Below are 6,035 nucleotides of genomic sequence, written 5' to 3'. Positions count from 1 at the left end.
ACTTTGCTCTCTACGAGTGCAAAACACACACTAGCTCGAAACAGAATCGTAAGTTACCCGAAACTCACCGTAACTAATGTCGCTTAACTACTCTGGCCTTTTCTGCCAAGCTTATATACTAACAAAGAGGCATCTCCAACATTCGCGAAGTTCCCCGATTATTCGAGAAATGCTCCCAGAGTCACGTGACTTCGATTGTCGTAACAATATTTAATATTTAATTATATATACTATATTTAATTATCTTCACCAATATGGTAAGTAAAACTTTATTTTGAACTTTAATAGTGAATAGCATGCTTTCAGTATTAGTTTTTAGCATGTTTCTGATATTATTCTTGAACAACAGCAAATTAAAATAAATGATTACTGAATCAACTGAGTGGGATGAGACAAACGAAACATTTAGCTTTGTAGCTCCGCTAAAAACCGGGTTTCGAGTGTCGTGGTGGGCACAGCCTTTTGTGTAGCTTTTTGCCTAACAACAAACAAACAAATAAGCTCCTTTTTTGTCTCATCTACCTAGATGAATAGAAAAATATTTTAGGTAAAGTGTAATTTGTGTGTCAAGTTTAAATTTGATAATGATTGAAAATATTATGTTGATTATGAATTTTCTTCCTGCTGCATATGAATCCCTGTTTACATGTATTTGTTTACTTAGTTTATGTTTTATTAATGATATAATGAGGTATTAAAGGAAAATATGTTCAAACACTTTTATTAAAGATCATTAACCTGTGAACTCGAATTTTCTTTTCAAATGTGACGTTAACGTGTTTTAGAAATTGTTGGTAAAACGATAAACAATGAGAATGCAAATTAAATGGAATCAAGTGTGATATTTCACCGAAATCAATCAAGAAGTTCCGAACTAATAAATTATTCGACCTCTTACTGTGGTTTTGGAACCAAAATTTCCAACTGCCAAAATTCAAAATAATTCAGGCTTTAATCCAGCTCCATTAGTAAATACATTGGTAGTATGGAAATCACAATTATATTTTACATTTTAGTAAGACTTTATCATCTGAAGAAATAAGTATATTCAACAATTTGATCGTAGAGGAAACTTTATAAAACAGACTCAATAAATACGTAGATAAAATATTTTCTGGATTAGCTCTTCTGGTCAGAATAAGACAACTGGAGATGTACCAAACATTAAAAAGAGATTAATCTATTGTGAAATTTAGATCTGTATTTCCTACCCTCATCTATCCACACAGCTTCCTATTTTCGACTGCAATCACGCCCATTACTAGATGGAAACACATGCGAAAGCTAGAGCTACTCACATCTCACCAACGATGGTTGGCTTTCTCCGAAGGCCATTTTGAAAATTGTCATAGATAACTGTTTGATGATAAACATATTCTAAAATAACATATTGTGGTAAAATATAGTAACTATAGAGGTTTGTATATTGATTTAATGTATTTGTTTAATTCGTTAGTTTTTTTTTTTTAATAATGATGATTATGACAGCTAGAGGCTATTCATATTGCAAGTTTGTAATGACTTGTAATATAATTCAATATGCTAAATTCTTAAGATTATACATTTATTCGTTTTTGTACGTAAAGCTACATAACTGACTATCTGCAATGAGCCCTCCACAGGTATAGAATTTCGAACTTTAGCGTTGTGAACCTTCAAGCTTATCAACCACTAAGCCACCGAGCGGCGATAATTTATTAATGTATATGGATATAAAAGTTGGCGTATACAATTATATCTCATGCAAAATCTTATGATATTTTTATATTCTGTAAAAGAAGTATATGTCAGCTTATCTAAAAATGTAAAGAGATATACACCACATACAACTAGCACAAAAGCAGTATAGATTATGTTGTTGTTGTTTTTTCAATTAATATAACTTTCTAATTTCCAATCAATGGTAATAATTATAATTATTTTTTTCTTTTCTAGAAATGATTATCAACTGTTCCTCACACTTAATTCTTTTGAAGTGAAAACGGCCAAGTTAACGAGTAAGGGATTGCTTTGTGATCTTGGTGTGATATGTTACAGTGAACGTCTGTATAACTGGTTCACTATTTTACTTCTAACTACAAAGCTACTAAACAGTAACTGTTCATGTGGGTATGAACTCGCATAATGTAGGTTTCAGTAACTTGACATCAGTGAAATCTCGCCACATAAACCGTACCTATAAGTACTATGATATTGCTTGATTTAATGACCCAAGGTAATTTGATTGTTAATTAAAAAGCAGTTAATTTTCACACTTCATTGGTTATATGATATAAGACGATTCAAGAAACACTCCTATAGAAGTAACCAACGTACCCATAGTAAAAGAAATCACAAACACAACTTCATATTTGACTCTGTACAATTACGTGGTACTCAACCACTTAATGAGCTATGTACTTTTACATTAATTATTGAAGCACAAGCTGCGACTCGGAATGGAGAAGTGTAACATGAACAGTGTATGCACATTATGTTATCTAGGGGTCAGAATCCTACTAGATCCTGTAAAGGGGCTGGAAATTGACGTCCAGTTGTAGTTGACCCGTCCTTGTCTGCTTGTATGTAATGTGTGATTTGTAAATAAACAGATATTGTTCTTATTCTGCTTCAGCTTATACAACTGTTAGAAATAATCATTCGTACAAGAACACAGGCCAGAGACAAACAAAAACTCCACGAATAAGAGACAAAAAGAAAAAGACTTAGATGCAAGAACTTCGTCACATAATAAATTATGAAAAAAAATTGTTTTAGTTCCCATTGACACATTGTAAACTAAGATTTATGTTGGTCAGATAATAGAAATTGCAATTTACAACACAATAACAATTAGAGGTGCAAAAATGATTAAAGCATTAATGAATAAGATAAAGTTTCGTTCGAATCTAAGAGGCAGAACAGTAAATTTTGTCAATAAGAAATAATTTACTCAAATTTTTCATTAATAGTTTAATGCAGTCACACTTGTATGGAAATATATAGAGTAAAAACGTCATTATTTGAACACCCCTTGTTGTTGTTATAAGAGAATGGACTGCCAACTAAATACATCTCCAAAAAGGTTGATGGAGTTAGATTTTACAGTTCATATGTGTTCTAACCAAATGAAGAACAGAGCTAAAATTATATGTGTTTCATTAGCAACATAAAATATTCACTAAAACAGCTAATAGGTTGGTATCGTTGACAAAATATCGCTGTGTTTTTCCGGTTCTTGGTTTGGTTTGAATTTCACATAAAGCTACATGAGGGTTATCTGCGCTAGCCGTCCTAATTTAGCAGTGTAAGACTAGAGGGAAGGCAGCTAGTCATCACCACCCACCGCCAACTCTTGGGCTACTCTTTTACCAACGAATAGTAGGATTGACCGTCACATTTTAACGCCCTCACGGGTGAAAGGGAGAGCATGTTTGGTGGGACGTGGATTCGAACCCGCGACCCTCAGATTGCGAGTCGAGCGCCCTAACCACCTGGCCATGCTGGGCCTTTTTACGTTCTAACACTTGGATAACTGATTTACTCCATTTTCGTATGAACTTCCACAAGCCACTAACAGGTAAGATTGTCACACAGTTCCATGTAACCAATAACCAAAGTTGAGGTTGTTACCAAAGCAACAACTTTAAGTAAATTACAAAATGCTAAGACGAATAAAACATATTCTTATTTCTGGACGTGCAGCGCGTGCAAAATGCACCGAAACAGTCGTGAATTTTCACACGAGGATTCGTAAAACTTACATTTTACTACCAACATATTGACTTTTGGAATAGTGTTTAGGTGAAAGTTGCGAGTTCTTTTAAACATTTGTCTCTTTAATCTTTTTGTTGTAGTATATATTCAGGTAAATAATAAATAAAACTGAGAGTTGCGAATTTTTGCTTATTATTAATATTTAAAAATGACTAAGGAAATTATTACTTTTTATCTCTCAGTAATAATGTAGAAAGACATATTTCTATTTCCTAATGCTCGATATGAACATATATTTATTTGAAATGAAGCAACAAATTAGAAAGCAGGAAATATTAAAACTAGAGCATATAGTGAAATGTCTTATTATATAAAACATTATGATATGCGTGAATCAAAATTATTTAAAAAATAAAACTCTTAAGTTTATTACTCAGTTAACGAATTGATATTATTCGGCTTGAAGTATTGTAGTACAGCACAGATATTATATAGGATAGCATATCTCAACTCCACCAACGTAGCAGATGAGTCAAGATACACAACTGACTTTAAATATCTCGAGAGTCAATATTCAAGTGGGTCACCTGACAGCTTGTTGAAAACTAGACATCTTCGTTCAGCTGTCTGTTTCTAGGATGCATTACATCTTTGACATGACTAGTGGTCACACTGAGCAGATATAGCATCCTGTGGTGAATATTTCAGGTGAACATGCTCGTGCTCTCTTTGGTATATCCGCCATGACGACAGTGTTACTTTTAATGATGTTCAAATACGCAAGAAACTTCAAATGAACCCCGTACACTAAAATTACTATAATAAAATTCGTAAATAATCCACCATATGCAAAATGCATAAATTTTGATGATTATTGTTCTAAAAACTTGTTTTTATAGAACGTATTTGTAGAGGTTACTCTGCTCCACTACTAAGATTAATAATCATCAAATTAATGAATAATAATTAATAAATGTGTTTAGTTTTTCAAGATTTGGATTGTTAATGTTAAATCGTAACTAGAGATCGTGTTATGGATATGAAGGTGATTTTTTGCTAAATCCGAAAAGAATAACCAATATATAATGATGCAGTAAAGTTTTTCAAACATTATCTAGAAATATTAAGTATTGTTGTTCTTCGATATCTGAAATATGTTCTCAAATGAAATGTTTGGTATAAACCATAGATAATCAATATTTGTATAATCAAAGAAAATATTAAGATATTACCTCGATAAAATAAGTAAATTAGAAATGTTTTCTCCTTAATAAAACAACAACATGTGAATAAAATCAAGTTAAGTTACAAAACAGATCGATTTAAATTTTACATTTATTTACAAATTCGTGGTATGTTGATTTTTTTTTCCGAAAAAAATTAAAAGGCAGTTGTTTCTCACAAACCACATAACAGGTTAAATCCTGTACATTCATGGCATGTGCTTATTACTTTTGAGAAAGACGCCAAGAAAATGGATATGAAGCGGATGAACAACGTTTATCTTACCGGAAATATAATAGGAAAAGGATGTTTGTTGCGGAAACGTAAGTTTCAGATGTTCGGTATCAAATTTCAGTGTTAAATGTTCCCTAGATTCATGCTCTGTAGCACTTTGAGATAAAGTGAGTAAACGTTTTAATATCTTTTTTCTTTCAATCTGAAAAAACAAAAGGTAACAAAAAGTGAATTGGAATGTTTTCAGGAATATTAAAATGTCAAAATCTAGCTACAAAAAAAAAATAAGGTTTCCTTTGATAAATATACGCAATTGCATTCTGATTTACTGAAATTAAGAACTAATGAGGTTTGATTAGTTAAGCAAATTGAAATATTGAGTTGTATTTGGTCTACACATAAGAACATTTGTGTGTTACTTATAAGTATTATATAGATACGAATACTCTTTTGCTTAAAGCAAATTATTTAATCACATCAAAAAATAAATAAACGGGTAATGGCTACAGCTATCCAAGTATACAGTTCTTACGTTCCTACTTATAAAGATAGTATGTACCGTCTCGTTTTTCTGCCTAGACGAAATTACAAAAACATTTCTCAGCCAGTCTTTATTATAATTCTTGTAATAGGTATTTTAATCCTTACCTACATTTATTATTTAATGGACTCGAAGTGCTTTTTAGCTTTCTAAGGAGTTGTAGTGGATTTGTTTTTTTGTTTTTGAATTTCGCGCAAAGCTATAAGAGAGCTATCTGCGCTAGCCGTCCCTAATTTAGCAGTGTAAGACTAGAGGGAAGGCAGCTAGTCATCACCACCCACCGCCAACTCTTGGGCAACTCTTTACCAACGAATATTGGATTGACCGTGACGTTATAACG

At 32.1% G+C, this 6,035-nt stretch overlaps 1 long non-coding RNA gene across 2 annotated transcripts in view; it reads left to right on the top strand.

Moving 5' to 3' along the window:
- Positions 1-5,226: 5,226 nt before the first annotated feature.
- LOC106470112 overlaps positions 5,227-6,035 on the top strand; it is a 3,024-nt gene continuing 2,215 nt past the window's right edge. Inside the window, exon 1 of one of the 2 annotated variants that reach the window (XR_001291474.2) lies at positions 5,227-5,321. This is a non-coding gene — a long non-coding RNA (uncharacterized LOC106470112). Of the gene's footprint in view, positions 5,322-5,349; positions 5,372-6,035 lie in introns of those variants that run through there. The other variant, XR_002613142.1, reaches the window with a different exon arrangement.

The sequence above is a fragment of the Limulus polyphemus genome, unplaced genomic scaffold, assembly GCF_000517525.1.
Source record: "Limulus polyphemus unplaced genomic scaffold, Limulus_polyphemus-2.1.2 Scaffold3, whole genome shotgun sequence".
NCBI lineage: Eukaryota > Metazoa > Arthropoda > Merostomata > Xiphosura > Limulidae > Limulus > Limulus polyphemus.
The sequence above is the reverse complement of the archived record's forward strand: the minus strand, read 5'-3'. Positions and strand labels throughout refer to the sequence as shown.